General features: G+C 40.0%; 1 protein-coding gene across 2 annotated transcripts in view; it reads left to right on the top strand.

Annotated features, from left to right (window-relative positions):
* CNTNAP2 (contactin associated protein 2) overlaps positions 1–17,569 on the top strand; it is a 2,020,421-nt gene that overhangs the window by 900,958 nt on the left and 1,101,894 nt on the right. The gene's annotated exons all lie outside the window — the stretch shown is intronic.

Here is a 17,569-nt window from a genome sequence, read left to right as displayed (position 1 = left end):
CATTTTGATTTCCTTCGATGGGAAAGTAATTTTCTTAAACTCCTAATCTCATTACCTGAGAACTTGCCAGAGAAAAAGTGAATCCTGCTAGACAGTTACTTGTCGCTGTTCCAAGCAGACCAATTAAGTTGGCATCTCAACCTACACGTTACTGCGAGGCTCCTCAAGGGATTCTAATCTAGATTCCGGTTTAGAAACCCCTGCTCCACTCCAACATCCTATTTCGAAACTGAGGGGGTTCGACAGTAAATAATTTGTCAACTTTTTCAACAAACCCAGTGGGGTGGTTAGAATGTCCACCATTCTAAGACTGCTTTATTCATTTCACTTTCTTGCTTGCTTTCTTTTACTCTTCCCCTCTGGCAAACACTAAATGAATTCTGACGTTTCCTTTTCTCAAATAATTTCTCCCATACAACTTTGCCATTCACAGTAATGGTTAGTCTCATTAACTCTTGTTAGCTCTGTATCTCTTAAGTTTTCACACACAAAGAAGGCTCTTCCTTTTCTTGGTCAGGATTCCCAGAAAGATAGCGGGATGCTCCACCTCCAATACTAAATCCCAACTCTTGATGATAAAATTGATATTTTCTCTATCATTCATGATCATTATTAGTTTCCTGATTAGATGACACAATTATAAGATTGACTGCAAACCCAAAATATATGTGTAATACTAGATTTAAAAATGTTTCAAGTAACACCTGCATATAATGTCAAACAGACATTAAAAATTATGCATAGGAGTTAATGATGTTATTTTAAGATCTCTGTATAACAGACATTTTCAAATGGAAGTAGTTGCTATGATAAATATGGGTTTTTCTCTAATTAATTTAGACATGAGGAAAGTTACTAATTGCCTAATTTTTCCTTAAATTCCCTTTGGCACATATACATTTATAACCTTCATAATATTCCCATATGGTAAAGGTTATGTTTGATTTAAGTTCATTTCTAAAATGTCTGAGCAGTTTATGCTCTACTGAAAAAGAACAAAGTACCTGTGAAGACTTGAAAGATTTAAATATCACAGATATTTAGAGTTACATTTCCATTATAATGGAGATCTTTTTTTTTTTCATTGCTAAAATTGGAAAAATGAAAATTTTACATGTTCTGAATTGGAAGATATGTTTTAGAAATGAGTATATTTCCCTGTCATTGAGAAAATAATTTTAATGCATTTGACATTTTTTTCAACAGACTATTACAAATAAGTTATGTTAGAAATTTAGTTGATTCCTTTTCCTAAAGCTCTTCTCTAAATACTGACTCCAGCAGGAAGGAGTATACAGGATTATAGTCAGCATTCTGTGTCAGATAGGATGCAATGGTAGATGGTTAGATGAACAATAAGGAAAGTTAGTGCTTTTGTAAATCTCAAATCAGTGTATCAGTCAGGGGAGATTATTCTCACTCTTTCAAATAACTGCACCCAGTGTGCCTTGATCTCAAATGCTAGAAAAAGGAAAATGCAAGCATCGCTCTTCTGTGTAAGATGTGCAAATTGAGAATCTGATCACTGTTTTTCTGCTCCTTTATACAACTCTATTGAAACCATCTTGGCTTAAGAAAATTAATAGGCGGAGGGTGGCTAAGTCTATCATTGAATTGCAGCCCTTTGCATGAATTTGAAGCTCTAGCTTAACAAGAAAGTAAACTAATGAAAACTCAGTGAACACACTTACCTGCAAAGGAAATCAGAATGGAGCACTGCACCACGCCGTTTCAGCTGCACGGATGACCCAAAAGCAGGGCTCCTAGGACTGAGCTGAATTTGCTGGGTAGCTGAATGCTTCTGACATGAGTTTCTCTTCTCCTAACTAGTAGAATAAATGAGTAAGTAAATGGGTCTTTGAAACTTCAATCATGTAGTTGACCTAGTTTGGTTGTAAATGTAATGAAAAAAATCCACAGAACAGGTTCATTCCTGCCTCCTCCAACTGCATAAGGGTGTGTTCCGTGTAAACTGTCTTCTCTGTTTCAGAACTCAAATGAAGAGGTCAGAGCTTGGAGTAATGGTCACATGGGCTAACCAGGGCATCAGGAAACTGAGTCAAGCATCATTTATCCTATTCACCAATTCCTTACACATTAGGTATTACATCATGATCATAAACCTGCCAGTGAAATACATCCCTTGAAAAAAATGGGAATACCTGCAGTTAAAATAACTCAAAATGCCACTCATTCAAGACATCATTATTAAGTACCAGAATTTTCAAGATACTATACCAGACACTGTAGGGAATCCAAAGGCGATTAACATGATAGCTGTGCTTCTTTGGATATGATCTTTACTGATATTAGTTCATTTTAATTTCTGCTTTCATTGCTTTTCTTAATGACGCTAATGTCAATTGATGATTTTGAAGATAAGCAGATTTTTCCACTGATGAATGTGTACCAATAACAGCTTTATTTTTGTTATGTCTGAGTAAAGAGACAAAGGTTTATTCTTTCCTTGACATTTATAGCATTCTATGTTCCTGTGCTCCATAAAAGGTTACCTAAATCACATTTATTCCAAATGGGCAATATTTAACTTTAAAAATGTCAAAGGAAGGGGAAGAATCTCTGTAGGGCATCAGTGAGTAGATTGACTGAATGATAACTAGGGAATGATGAATTATGCATGCTCTTCCCCTTTAAAATATTGGTTAATAAATATATCGATTCCAAAACTCATTCATTTTGTCATGCAGTAGAATCACTGCCATTTATTTACTTACATTTCCATTTCAATGTTAATGCTTAATTGGACCAAACATTTTCCAGTCCTTTGTATTTCCTTTGTTAAAATTTCTCCACTGGTGTCAACATGAGCATTGTGAGATATACCATTGTTCAGGTGATCATGCATAGTCACAAAGATTAGTTATAACTTTAAAAAAAAATCAAAATTTTCCAGTTGAGAAATTCTGACAGAAAAATAGGACTACTGAGATGTCATGAAGCCAAACTCAAGGATCTAAAACAAAATGAACTCAGGACATATTTTGTACTTTAATCTTGAACTCAGATGCACAAGCTCCTTCCTGAAGCTACTCCCATCTCTGCACCTGAAAGGGCCGTCCCAACGCACCTGTATTGTTATTGTGGTTTCTTTATGATGTGTAATTGATGACAACAAATATCTTAATAAAATTGGCACAGAAAGACAAATGCTGGTCTGTAGCAACCAAAAATTCGGACAGTCATTCAGCAGTGGTTTTTCCGAAGTTGCAGTTTTACCTGCAACTAGAACTGTCTTCTGTATTTCAGAATTAAACAAATGAGGGAAAATAAAGAGGGGGTGGATTTGCGACAAGTGGGACACTACATCCCGGGAAACCAGGGGACCAGCCCCTGCTGGTGACTGAAGCCAGAGCTGAGGGAGTTCTGTAGCTGTGAACTTGGCAGTTACAATTCCTTATGAACCCCATCGCGTCATGCGGAATTGGGGTATATCCAATGAGTACAAAGTGATAACCAGAAAATAAGATAGAATTCTATAAAGTACTCTATAATTCCAGGGAATAAATGGCAGGCAGAGGGAACTGATTGTGTCTAAAATGGGGAGGGCCCTTGTACTGTAGCCTCTTTAGTGTTTTCTCCCAAATGCTCCTGCAGCACAGCACAGCACACCTGATGAACACAGCGCATCCTCTAACCTCCTGCCCACATGGTCGTAAGCAGCATCTTGCAGGCATTCTGTCTTAGAAATGGTTGATTTGGGTTTTGTTGTTGTTGTTGTTGATTTTTTTTTAATTTGTATTTTCTTCCCAACATCTGGTTACTTGCCATCTCCTTCGCCATTTCTCTCACACATACTTGTCTTTTCCCATGGCCACCATATCCAAATCCCTATGACCTCTTAGTAAAATGAGTTAACCTCCAACACACAATTTGGGGTCCAAATATCCATCCATGGCTTTCAATCCATTTCATTATGGCAGAACGCCGTCTGATCACGCCATTCCTTCTGGCGTTCTGCAGCTCTTCTCCTTTGCACGTGTTGAGGAGGCCAGAACTGGTAGTCAGACAAGGCCCAACCTGCATTTTCTGTCTCTTGTTTCTTCTGTTTCAGGAGGAAGGGTCATATGTAATAAGAGAAAAAGGATCTAAATCTTAGGAGTGCTATAATATAGTAAGAACCGAAAATCCACATACATTTTACATTCATGTATATATATTCATAAATATATGTGTGTATGTGTGTATGTACATGTGTATATTCACACACACACATATAGTGATATCATATACTGACTTTATGATATGCTTCCCAGAACTTTAGACTTTGTGCCATTTTGGTAATATAAAGAAAGCCTATATTTTTTTATGCCATCAGTTGAAAAGAAAACAATCAGGTATCTATTTTGCAACTCATCAAGAAAGTATGTGATAGTATTTTTAATTCATGACAAAATTATTTCTGTAGACAAATATGTATGCTGTACACTTTTGAACTATGCCTATATTGTACTGGGAATGTACTGACAGTGGGGTTTTCTCTGGATTACACACTAAGAATTGATAATGATGTGATTCTGATGGTCCTCTGAGATACACGTTGAGATTCTGTTCACATCAACACGGCTGACAGCATGACAGAGAGGAGAGACCTCAGATCATTCAGTGGGGCAAAACGTGCCGTACAGAGAGGAAGGCAGGGAAGGGCATTTGGAAACCCAATCTGCACGTGAGAAGAAGGTCTGCTGCCAGATAGAACCATGAGCGATGGGTAGATTAACTGCTGAAGTTTACTAGCCATTCGAAGAGAAGTTAAATATGAGTTCTAGGATCTGTCTTAAAGCACCCAGGATTAGTCTTTCCAAGATCAAAGACTTTGTCTAATCAGTTTCACCTCATTGAAGTTGGTGCTTCTGCTCTTTTTTATTTTAAACCTCTATCTCCCATCCATCCTTCAAATTATTTTTATTTTAATTGTTCAGTAGTTTAAATCATTCCAGTCTACTCCAGCCTGAAGTATTCCTGCTCAGTCTTTAGAGTTTGGCTTAAAGGTTCATTTGGTAATAGACAATGAATCTTATATTAGATGCTACTACACATTTTTTTAACTATTTGTACATTCTTATTATGAGACTTTTTCACAATTTATCAATCAGTCTCAATTTCTATGCACAGAAACTACCTGTCTCCCTCCCAACGAAACCACCAAGAGGTGGGAAATCAGGTGAACTGGGAGCAGGGGCACAGAGAATGGAATATCACAAATATACCTGGAGGTCGACTCAGCATCTCAGAGTGAGTCAAGAGAGTGGATGCAGAAGCAGCATCCCTTAGCGCTCCCCAGTGGCCTTCTGAGCTTCCATAGAGGGGGCGCCAGGCGACGGAGTTGTTTGACTTTCCTTCTGTGTTCTTTGCAGTTCTTGGCACACACCACCCTGTGAGAGTGTCCTGAAAGTAGGTCTGAAAGAAGGAACTCTCTGTCTCTATTCAGCAGAGAGTTTCTGCAAGTCTACCCTGACTTTACCACCCCCTCCTCACTAATCAATCGGATGACAAACTGCACATCTGGCCCAAGGACTCGTCAAACACACGCTCATGTCAGATACTGGAGGTTACCTGGAGCAGAGGAAACAGTGTTTATGCCCCAACTTTAGATTAGATCCCAAAAGCTTCTCAAATGGCCATTTTGAGTATTCAACAGAAGTTCTGTCTTCACCCTCATAGCTAGATCTGAAAGAGGCCTCTCCCTCCCAGGGTAATGACTCTGTCTAAAGAGGAATTTCTGGAGAACAGAAAGCCCATCCTGGATCAGCCTCAAAGCATAACTGGCCAGGACTGAAGATCTGTTTACTCCATAGCTTAGAAAATAAGTCATTTCCCATAATAAAGAATGATTAAATTAATTTTCTTCAGTGCTATAGTGATGCATATAGCTTTGCATAGTTAATGCTAAACTTACATAGTTAACGCACATTTTCAAATACTTTCCTGTCATTGGTCTTTGTAATTAAATTAAACACTAAAAACAAACATTTACAAAGAGCTTATGATAGTTCAAACTTGTGCTAGTTGAATATCTAATAATTACTTTTTTCTTAAGCAAAAATATTTAGATTCATAAAAACAGAAAACTTGTAATATGTGCTGCATGTCATAAGCTTTCTTCCTCCTTTTGTCCATCTGCCTTTTACTAGTTGTGTGAAATGAAAAGGATAGGCCATCTGCCATATAGATAAATATATGCATGTACATATACACACACAGATGAATGCACAGACTCATCTTGGGATCATACTGTCTCTCATTTTCATCTCAATCAATTCTTCTTATGTCATTTTACTCCTTCATAAAAACTGAATCTCCTTTCATCCTTCCGAGGCTATAAGCCCTTTATAATAATGACTTCTGCTTTCTCAATTCAATGCTTTCTAGATATAGCCTCTTCTTTTAAAATTTTTTACAATAACATTCTCCTCCCCTTGTTGAAAATAAATCATGTACCTGAACTTTTTTTCCCCTCTTCAACACAAAACATTCAGGGAATGACATAGAATTGGTGTTTGTGGGCATGGTGGGTCACTTTCTGCCACTGAAGACTGAGAGAAATCTGAGGTTCAGGGTAGATAGATAGATGCACGGAGTTCTTGTTTTAACTTCTAATATCTGAAAACAATCATTTAGGGCAACCTGGAGCAACTGAGATGGAATATTTGGGTTTTGGTCTCATTGTCTCCAGATCTAAAAGAAATGGAAACTCTGCCTAGAATAAGGAATTTGAGTTTTATTATACATGCAGTGGAAAACCATGAAGTCTTTTGAAAAGAGAGATGTGTATTAAGAAACTTACATTATAGTGAAAAACAGAATCTTGGGGTGCTTTGTGGAGAATAACTTGGGAGAGGATGACTGGAAGGGAAGGAAATTTAGGCAGTTATTTTCACAGAGAATGAAAGTGTTAATTTGGTCTAAGATTTAGTGGACACAAAAAGAAGTGAGTGGTTCAGAAATAGAGCTTAGAAGTAGATCAAACAAATTGCTAATGTGTAGGTTTAGGGACTTAGGGTAAGGACACATTAAGGACAACTTCCTTGTCCCAAACTAGGGTACATAGTTATAATCCACTAGGACAGGAGGAAAAATCCTGGAGAGAACCAAACAGGTTTGGAGGAAAGAGAGAACGGAAAGGTTCTCTTTGTGCATATTAAGAGAGGGTCACGGTCAAGGACGACATTCAAGATATTTAGCCGTCTGTATGACATGCCTCATCGGGTCAGCATGGATGCTGACAGGCCTCATCCTCCAGCTGTGCCAGGGGACAATCCATGTGCCGTTAGAAGTTGATAAGATTCTGGAGGTCCCAGTGAGGTTCCAGGAAGACCATGAAAGCACAAGAAGCAGTGGAGTCCTGGGGAGACTTGGGCAGTCCTCTGCTGCTGGACACGGGGCAAGCTGGCAACGTCAGGGCGGCGGGGGGCATGCAGATCTGGAACTCAGAGCTGGGGGCGGGGGGATGTGAGGAGGGTAATCCATGGCTGTGGAGTGGATGAGGACACATGATGAGAAGCTGCTACCTGGAGAGCAGAAGACAGCCAGGACTGATCCTCCAATAAACACAAAATAGCCAATGGATTAGGAGTCAGCAAAAGAAACTGGGAGGGTATGACTAGGAGCAAGGAGAAAACCAAGGAGTGTGTGATCTGGGAAAAGAAAACAAAAATGGGAAATATCACGTGGAAAAGTAGAACAGAACAGCCTCATGCGGCGGTGGTTCAGTGACCGAAGTTCATGGTTCAAGTTCAAAGCGAAACACAAACAAATAAAAGTCGCCCAGAGAGGGTGGATAACTGCCTCCAGCAACTGGCATTTTGTCTGTCAGTATAAGGGGAAGAATGGGTGAGGAAGATGACAGCCCTGTGCAGCAGAGGATAAAGAAATGACTCTGAGCTGGGCCAGGAGGGAGGTAAACACGGAGAGCACTGAGGGAGGGGGAGGGGATGGGCTCAAGTCCATAAAACCTGGAATGGGTTCCAAAGATGATGGGATTCAGGGGCAGCGGTAAGTGATCTGAAGGCCACAAAATCTGTGACAATGGAATGTTGGACATCACGATGCAGGTGAGCTGCTCTTTCTGGCTATTACAAAGGCCGGTTGTCTCCATTTGAACATGGCTTGGGGACAGACCAGGAATCTGGTGGTTGAGGGGAGGGTTTCAGGGCCTGGGATGCCAGAGTCTCTGATGAGTCTTCATGCACCTGTCAGCCTGTTTGAGACTTTCCTGTAACAGGCCAGGAGAAGGCCAGGAGGCAGGCACCTGACTACGGGGGTGGCCAGGACCATGACAGTCTCAAGGTTTTAGCCTGAGCACCACCTGTGTTCATTTCTTCAAGGAAACAATAGTTTTCTTTCAGTTTCCCACCAATTTGTAGTTTGAGACTTTCTCACTCTGTTTCTACAAACATAAAGCCCTAGAGATCTTCACCATCTGATAATCAAACCCCTTTTGGATCCACTAATCAAAAAGTGTGTGACAATATGAACATTGTGTTTTCTTGGAAATTACTTTTGCTATTTGAATATACTTTGGAGTATATCACAACCATGATTTAGTACATATTCAATTTTGTTATTGGACACTGGGAAGTCCTCTGGGTCCGTATTACAGTCCCTCCACTCCCTGCCTCCAACCTTCCTTCTAGAAGCTCACATTGTAGATATTTGCTCCTGTGTGGCATGAAGGTTCCAAAACAATTTCTCCAGCCTCAAAGTTATATTTTTAGTTTGCCTTCTACTAACTCTTAATTATGGCAACCAATTATTTTTAAATATAAATATGAAATATTGAGTTAAATATTAATTCCATTAGAAATATTTCATTTTTGTCTTTAATAATTGCCAAATATTGCTGGATACTCAGGCAATGCTGTATAAATTAACATTTTAATTTATAATAGAAATAAATTAGTCTTTTTTATTGCCCAATGGGATTTTTAAAAATTCATTAATTTTAAAAGAAACTTATTTGTATTACAGAATGTACTTTTATAATTTTTCTTCTTTGGTGGTTAAAGATATGTTCCCATAGAAACTTTTAGAACCAAGTGTTACTGTTTTAGTGTTACAGATCTGTACTATTTTTGGCACAGATGGTGCAAGAATATAAACAGGTTTTGACTGTATCTGAGTCTGAACTTTCACTCTGTTAAATATGGGTCATACAGTATCACAGGGAAATTACGAGGGTCAAAGGAGATGATGAAAATAATATTACTTTGTAGAATTATAAAAATTTCTAAAGCATAGAACACTTCAGTCTCTGCCTCTGTGGCTTCTACATTTTTTGCAAGCGCATATGTAAGTGAGGGCCCAACAGCTGTCCTCTTTCTGTACCTGCTTCACTTACCATGATTCCCTTCGATCCATATTATCCATATTGTCACAAAGGACAGGATTTCCTACTTCTTTTAGAGCTGGTTTGTGTTCCACTGTGTATATGCCATGCTTTCTTTATCCACTCATTCACTGTGAATGCCAGGTTGGTTTCACACCTTGGCTGCTGTGAATATAGCTGCAATGGCCGGGTGTTTCATTGCCTTTGGATGTAAGCTCAGCAGTGAGGTTGCTGGATCATCTGGATCATAGGGTGGGTTTTTGTTGTTGTTGTTGTTGTTTTTAAAGATTAATCTTAACATGTAGTAATCAATCCCGTGTATAAATGGTGGTTAACATAAATTCTTTCAGTCCCCATTTTGATAAGACATCTAGGTGACACCTGGCCAGGTTTCTGCACTGACTAAATTTACTTAAATTAATGAAAAATAATACAATGTGATGGGTGAGTAATAAAGCATAATAGAATAAGCATTTACCAAAATTTTTAAATAATTGGCTAAGGTATATATGATTATAAATGTTTGTGATAAATAAAGCATTTCTGAAAAGTTCTGACATCCATCATCTGGTTTTGACTCAGTTAATGCTGAATTCATCTGAAAGGGACACCATTTCCCTTCTGGTCTTTTTCCATTCTATCTATTTCTATTCTCTTTTTTTATTTAATTTTCTTCATTTTTATGTAAGTAAAATTTTCCGTTTAATTCATCAAAGGGCACTCCTAATCAGTTGAACCTTTGTAACTGTTTTTAAAATTTAAAATCTTTTCACAAGTCCCCTCATTTTTTGTAGGATCCCATTTGGAAAACTTTGCAAATTGGAAATCATATTGCTCTTCCTTTTGTTTTTATTTTATAGATCAGAAACATCCATATTTAATTCCAGTGTAATGGAGCTTCTTAGAAACACTGTCAAATGCACATATGTAGACAGGAGTATTGAGAATGACCTGTAATCTGTTTATCTCTGTTTATTTATATTCCTGAGCCCTGGCAATGAACAGCAGAATCACTTTTAAATTTTCTTGGGGAAAGTGATCTCAGCACTATTTTAAGCATTAAGATTCTTGTAGATGTATTATATTTACTAAAAAATACTATTTTCTCATGCGTTAACCTTTTTAAAGTAAAATTACTGAAACCTTGTATCAAGTTCAGAGAATGTAAATCTCTATGTATCTTTTTAAGCACTAAATATTACAGGTTTGAGGAAATTAAAGAATACATTTGTTCAGTTACAAAGTCTATCATCATGCAACCCTACAGGAAGCATGCTTAAGACTAACTTCCATGTTGGGCAAAAGAAAATGGAGGAAGGTCATTGAACCAGCTCTCCATAGCTGTATAGTCTACACCATTCAATAATAATGAGGAAAAAAATATATCCCCTTCTTTTTTTTTTTTTTTTTTTTGAAAATACTTTTTAGAAGTCCTCCTGCTAATTTGCTATATTTTGAAATTATTCTTTTAATAAATTCCAATAATGAGGCTGAAGTATTTATATTACCAAAATAAAAGGTAGAGTCAACGCAGCACATTGTTTTCAAGAGAAGAATAACAGGATCATACTAACCCTCTGTTTAGCACATTGGTTTCTTTTAAAATTTTATTTGATTTGCAGACCTGTCCCAGTATTAAAGTTTCAATCATCACTTTCTCTTCTGTAGTAAACTACAAATTATCTTAGATTGAAAATTAATTCTATATTTTGTGAAATCTTTTTATGACTATGGCACCAAATTAGGTTTGTTACTTCTGAACTTTGGATTTTTAAGTTGTATTTCTTTTCTGCTGTAAACTTTGTAGTTTGTCATTTATCTGTTTGTAATCTTTCCACTTTTACTTGGGTTTAGCTCTCTATTTTCCGTATCACATAATTGGAATAATTTTAGTGTTTATGAAAGCAGCGCACATTGGGTAAAGGATGGGTGTAATTTAATCATGTTCATATTTATTGTTAGAGATGTTTTATTATTCAGAAACTATGAGCCATTTATCTCCTAAAGGCATTCTAAAAACAAGTGTGATGACAGATATAAAGGCGTTTTGAACGTCAGGAATTATTCATTTTAATCTGGTTTTCTCTTGGAATTTCCTGAAAGGTGCAAGAGTCTGTGCTAGTGTGTTAGCTAGCCATGGTAACCCTAAACACCTAGTAGCTGAGAAAAGCATGAAAACATTCAAACTTTCACAGTGGATGAGGACAAATAAAGGCACGCTTTACTGTCTCATATCTAAATTAAAATAGAGAGGCATCCCCGGAATCTATTTTTAATTTAAGTCCAAATTCCACCCTAGATATTCTAATTCCAGTCCTCATTAATGTTCTGCAAACCTCCCAGAAGCAGGCAGTGGCTAGCAGCTAGAGAAAGGGATTAATCATAAAGCAGTATTATCTTCCAGCGGCTCCCAGTCTAGTAAAGCCTAATTAAGATTTATAATTAGAAAGTTAAATCATACAGCCAATCTCAGACTTGGACGGGCCTTTTCTGTCATCCAGTCCAGCCACTCCATGAGGCAGATGGCCAGTCTGGACCGCGTTTCCCATTATGTGTCTTTCCAGAGCTGTTTGTTCATTGGTGTAGTCAGCCAACTTGTTCAATAAGAATCTTTTTTACTAGACAAAGTTCGGTAAGTTGTTAAAACTGTTGTATAGTGAAGAAGGAGGTGCGGGCACTATTGTCCTCCCCTGGTTTTCTCAGCCGGAGGCCTTGTGCAGAGCCATCAATAGGGTCGCTGCTCCCATACCACAGGTTAGTTCTGCAGACAGGCCGGGGTGTCTGAATGAAGTCCCGCCTGAGCTGCAGAGTGGGCGTGGTTACCTCTGCCTCACAGAATTGCTGCTGCCTCATCCTGGCTGGAAGGTGGTACCCAATGAAGTATGGTGACTGATTTTTATTCCTATAAAAAGCCAATCAGAAAATAAACAATCTGCCATTAATTAGTAGTGTGTTCTATCTTCTATGCATTAAGGAGAATCTGTGAATCTTTTTCTAAAAATCCATCCCAGGAAGGCACCGCTTGCAAGAAATGAAAATAAGATATTTTATTACCCATTAAATAATTATTGGTGACTGAATGTAGGGAGTCAGCATTACGCCTGAGTCAGGCCCAGGGGATCTTCTGCTCTCACAGCGCCTACATTCTTCACCTCAGAGACTAATATGGGCTGCTCAAAGATGCTTAGGAATTTCCTCTCTGCCTGTTTGTCACTGGAGTGAGGGGGGGGCAAGGGTGTATCTGGAGGGATGGGATCAGTCCTAATACACATTAAAGATGCCTTCACACGAAGCAGTAGACTTCAGCTCATGTGCACGGGCTATAACTGCATTTTGAAAGGAAAGACGGGAACCGGGTCATTTTAGGATAGTCCCTTCCAGGTGAAGGAGATGGGAAGGGGAAACCCTGCTGCAGTCAGTGCTGACATCTGAATTCCAGGATGAGCGGACGCCCGAGGCCGATGGGTGACCTGCTAGGCCGTGCGACCTGCTCTTACACGGTCTTGCTGTGTGTGTCAGATGTCATGCGTTACCATCTTTCTAAAGACACAGGTCTTGTTGTTTTGTGTTTCGTACAGATCATCTCCTTTGTGGCAAACGTTTAAGTTACTGTCTCCTTTTTAAAGGTGAAGAATCTGAGGCTTTGAGAGGCCAGGAAAGGGTTTGAGGGTGACTCAGGTAGGGTCCACGCCTTACCCTGCAGTCCCACAGTCCCTACCTTCAGCCATCCCCCTCTCTCTCCCCATCCTGACCCTTTGTAGAGTGAAGAGCCAAGTGCAGACCCTGTTCTGATTAGAGGGAAAACTGCAGAGAGAGCTATGTAAAGGGGAACTGAGGGGAAGACTTCAGATACGATAACATTTTAACTGAGCATCCGAAGACAATAGAAGATGCAAAGACCTTTCACCGTCTGGGAATCATCTGTGTAGAAACAAGGAGAGAAAGAAGCACAGGAGGCTGTGAGACCCGTGGGTGGATGGGTAGGGCTGGAGCAGGAGAGTGAGGCTGCGGAGGCTGGAGACCGAGCTTGGTTCAGGCAGGGCAGGCACTGGATCTTACTCTCCTGGGGACTGTCCTGTGGGTCTGAAGCTTTAGCATCATTGGACTCGCTTGGCTGATTTGTTAAACCACAGAATGCTGTGCCCAGCCTCCATTTCTGAATCAGTGGGCCTGAGTAGAGCCTAGAATGTGCATTTCTTACCGATGCCCAGGGGAAAACACACTTTGAGGCCCAGTGCTGTAGGGCCAGGAAATGGAGAGACCTGCTTCCTGCTTCCAGGAGGTGAGTGCTGGTGGGGCTTCGCGGGAGGGACTCAGGGGAAAGAGAGGCCTCGGGGAGAACAAGGTAGTTGCTGCAGCAACCCAGGTAGGTCTGAAATGGGGCAGGGGAGTTGTATAGGGTGCTGTACCTGAGAGGAGCGTCCAAAGTCTCCTGACAGACATTAAAGGGACGACTCTTATCCCAGTGACTCCGGAGGCGGAGGCAGGATGATCCCAAGTCTGAGGCCAGCCTCAGCAACTTATCAAGTGCTGTCTCAAAACAAAAAGGGCCGGGACACAGCCCACTGGTAGAGAATCCCTGGGTTCAATCCCCAGAACAAGAAAAATAAAAATAGAAAGGAAAATAAAACTGCACCCACTGGAGGCACAAGAGTAGAGAAGAGCCCAGGTCCCAGGAGTGAAGAGTGGAGCCCCAGAAGAAGCAGATGTTGGTTCCCTTCGTAGGGAACAGGGCGGTGGAGAAAGGAGGCAAAGAAGTCGCTCTTAGAGGAGATTCATGCTATGCGAGCATCTCTCCATTGAAGGCAATAGAGTTTAGCAAAACAACATGGGATTTGGAATCGCGCAGCTGTGTTCCATAGTGAGCTGCTGGCCCCCTAGGTAACTGTATTCATCTATGAAAGAGCTAATTTCCTAGTTCTTAATGAGAAGCCTCTTTCCAGAGGTGCAGGCTCCCCAAGCATGGAGACTGCGTAAGGGACTTCATCACTGCCACCCAAAGACCTGGAGGGGAATTAAAATCCAGGTTAGTTAGACTTTCTCAACACTCCAGGTCGAGCTGAGGGAGGGGTGTAGGCAGACTCTTTCTACCATTTGAGGGGTTGCTACATCCTATGAGTCACAAGAACACTGGTCACAGAGCAGAGCTACATCCTTCTGCCACTGCAGTGTTGCTCATCCCCCCCGTGCAACTGAATCGGTTTAGTCTGGAACTTTCCTAAGTCTGGTCTGGCAAATGGGCTTGGTGCCCTGAGACACCTAAGGTAGTCAGATTTCAGAGCATGATCCCAACATACTTTTTGATGGCCTTGTTATAACTAGGTGCACATTATATAACAGATCTTACACCTGTTCAACTTACTAGGTCTTCATTTGGGTGCATCAACCTGTTTTGTTATCTGTTGACAATTTTTGAATATTTTAGTACTTGTGATCAAAGAATAACAATTCTGTTACAGATATTTTTCTGTAAGATCATAATGGGTATCAAGTGGACATGATACCTATACTGCACTGCTAATAAGGATCAAATGAGGAAATATCTATAGTCAATTTGCTTCGCACGTAGTACTTCCTAAATAGAACATGAGTATTATTTTCTTTTCCTACCCCACCCCTCTTGTGTTGAAAAAGGACTGAAGAAGTGAAATATAACTTAAAATAATTTATTTTGGGAAATCTTTTTTCAATTTTTTTAAATTTTTACAGACTACATTTTGATTCATTGTATACAAATGGGGTACATCATTTTGTTTCTATGGTTGTGCATGATATAGATTCATACTATTCAGGTAATCATACCTGTACATGGGGTAATGATGTCTGTCTCATTCCACTATTTTTCATACCCCCACCTCCTCCTCCCTCTCATTTCCTTCTATATAATCTAAAGTTCCTCCATTCTTCCCTCACCCCACACCCCCTACCTCCATTATATATCATCATCCACTTATCAGGGAAAACATTTGGCCTTTGGTTTTTTGAGATTGGTTTTTATTTCACTTAGCATGATAGTCTCCAGTTCCATCCATTTATTTGCAAATGCCATAATATTATTATTCTTTATGGCTGAATTATATTCCATTGTGTATATATACCACAGTTTCTTTATCCATTCATCTGTTGAAGGGCATCTAGTTTGGTTCCACAATCTAGCTATTGTGAATTGGAAATCTTGATGTCACTCTTCAAATTCAATCTTAAAAAAGGTAATTGATGTTCACAAAAAATAGGGTTAAAATTATGCACAATGCTATCCTAAAAGGTAAACTGGAGATGGAAAAGGCTTGGTGATGAGGACTGTGAACCCAGCTGTGGTCCATTGCAAACAAAAGGGCAGTTTGTAATGGAATCACTCATCATGCTTGCCTCCCGCCCTAAGCTTTGGTTGGCATTCCTGGTGTAGAAGTAGATGGAGTGTGGAATGGATAAGGACCTTTTCTCAGGCCCAGCAAGGGCAAGAGAAGGCCTGACAGACAGGGGACCTGAAGTCCTGGTAAGTGCTTCATTTCAGTGTATGCCACGTTGGACTGGTTGGGTCAGGAGAGATCAATGGGGTGACCAGGAGGGCTTCAGGGACCATAGTGCACAGGATGCCATAAAGTTGTGGTGGAAGGCATCCCCGGTGGGAAGCTCCAACTACAGATCTCACAAGTGTTGCCGTCTCTGATGTTACTTCGTTGTTCTTCTAAATGAGAAAGCTTTGGCCATATAAACAGGCTCCCAAGCAAAGAATACGAAGGCCTTTGGAAATTGAAAGAAGCAAGGAGAATACTGACCTGAAGAGGGTGGCCTCAGTGTCAAGGAGGCCTAGTCCTCCTGGCCTGGGCTCGTGGTGGAGCTGATGGGCCGTGGGAAAAAAGGCCTGGTCTCATTCAGTGAGGATGAAGCCAGATTTCCCAAGGAGGTTGTGAAGGAGCTGGACCTTAGGACAGGCTCCATGAGGCAAGGGCTCAGGGTCTTATAGGGCAGCGCTGGCAGGCAGGGCCAAGGAAGGGCTGGTGACAGAATTTAGCAGAAAGTCAACAGATCCTCAGCTGGTTGAGAAGTTTGCAGTTTGACAAGGAAGATATTTTTCTACAATTTACAAGGTGCTTCATGTACATACATTATTTTTTGTGGTAGGAAATAGGAAGGACATAATATTGACAGAAGAGGGAGAGCTATGAAATGACTAGTGCCCGGTTGGCAACAAGTATGATGGGGTGAACTATCCTACCTTATCCCTGAGAGAATGCACTGGATCCGGCATCTGCAAGTGTAAGCTATAGGATTGCAGAAAGTCTGGGACAAGTGTGAGTTTTTATTTTGTTTTCAACTGTTCCTGAGAATCGAAAGCAAAGAGAAAGAAGAATTAGTTCAGGTATCTCCACGGGGGGAGAAGTCCATGGAACTGACCTGTAGTTATCTAGTCCTGATGACAGCAAACCCAACTGTGGCGTGTTCTGGTCTTTGCCAGGGGAGCAGAGAGGACACTTGGTGTGAGGGATGCCAGGTAAGGAAAAAGGCGAGTCATAATTTCAGAGATCATTCATTTTGAAATGTAAATATAACTTTTTTAGGGGAGAGCATCACAAAAATTACCTGAAGCTTTGTCTGGCTGTGAAAGCAGTCCAGATAACCCCACAATGATTAATTACCGCTACCACTCTGTAACCCTCGAGCGACCTCATTTGTGCAATGTTCTCCACGCTTCTGGGAGAAACAAAGAACGCTTGACAATCTGTGAGGCTCTTCTGCTCTCTTTCATTTTACTATTACATTGAATGTGTCATCTCCTACAGATGCTATAGGTGAAATTTTTTTCTCCAAACAAAGCAAGCAAATAAATAAAAATTGAAAAGCCTGAAGAAAAAAGTTTTATACTTGGAATTCTTAGATAATGATACCTGATGTTTTGATTTTCTGCACAGATGCAAATAATCAGATAACAAAAACAAAACCCACAAATGTGTTTTGACTTCTTTTCATATTATGTATCTAGGGCAGAGAACATAAAACATAACAGTCCTCACTATTTTCTAACATATTTGGAAATAGCACAGAAAATTCCATGAATATCAAATGCAAGGTGACATGCATTGAACCTGTAATACTGATCATGTAAGTGTTCAAACAAGGGTAACACTGTATCCTTCAAAAGTCTGCAGAGAAAACAGAATTAGACAGTGCTAGACAACTAAATGTTGACAATTTACACTGACACAAATACAATGTTTATAA

This window comes from Sciurus vulgaris (assembly GCF_902686455.1).
Source record: "Sciurus vulgaris genome assembly, chromosome: 8".
In the NCBI taxonomy this organism is placed as follows: Eukaryota; Metazoa; Chordata; class Mammalia; order Rodentia; family Sciuridae; genus Sciurus; species Sciurus vulgaris.
The sequence above is the reverse complement of the archived record's forward strand: the minus strand, read 5'-3'. Positions and strand labels throughout refer to the sequence as shown.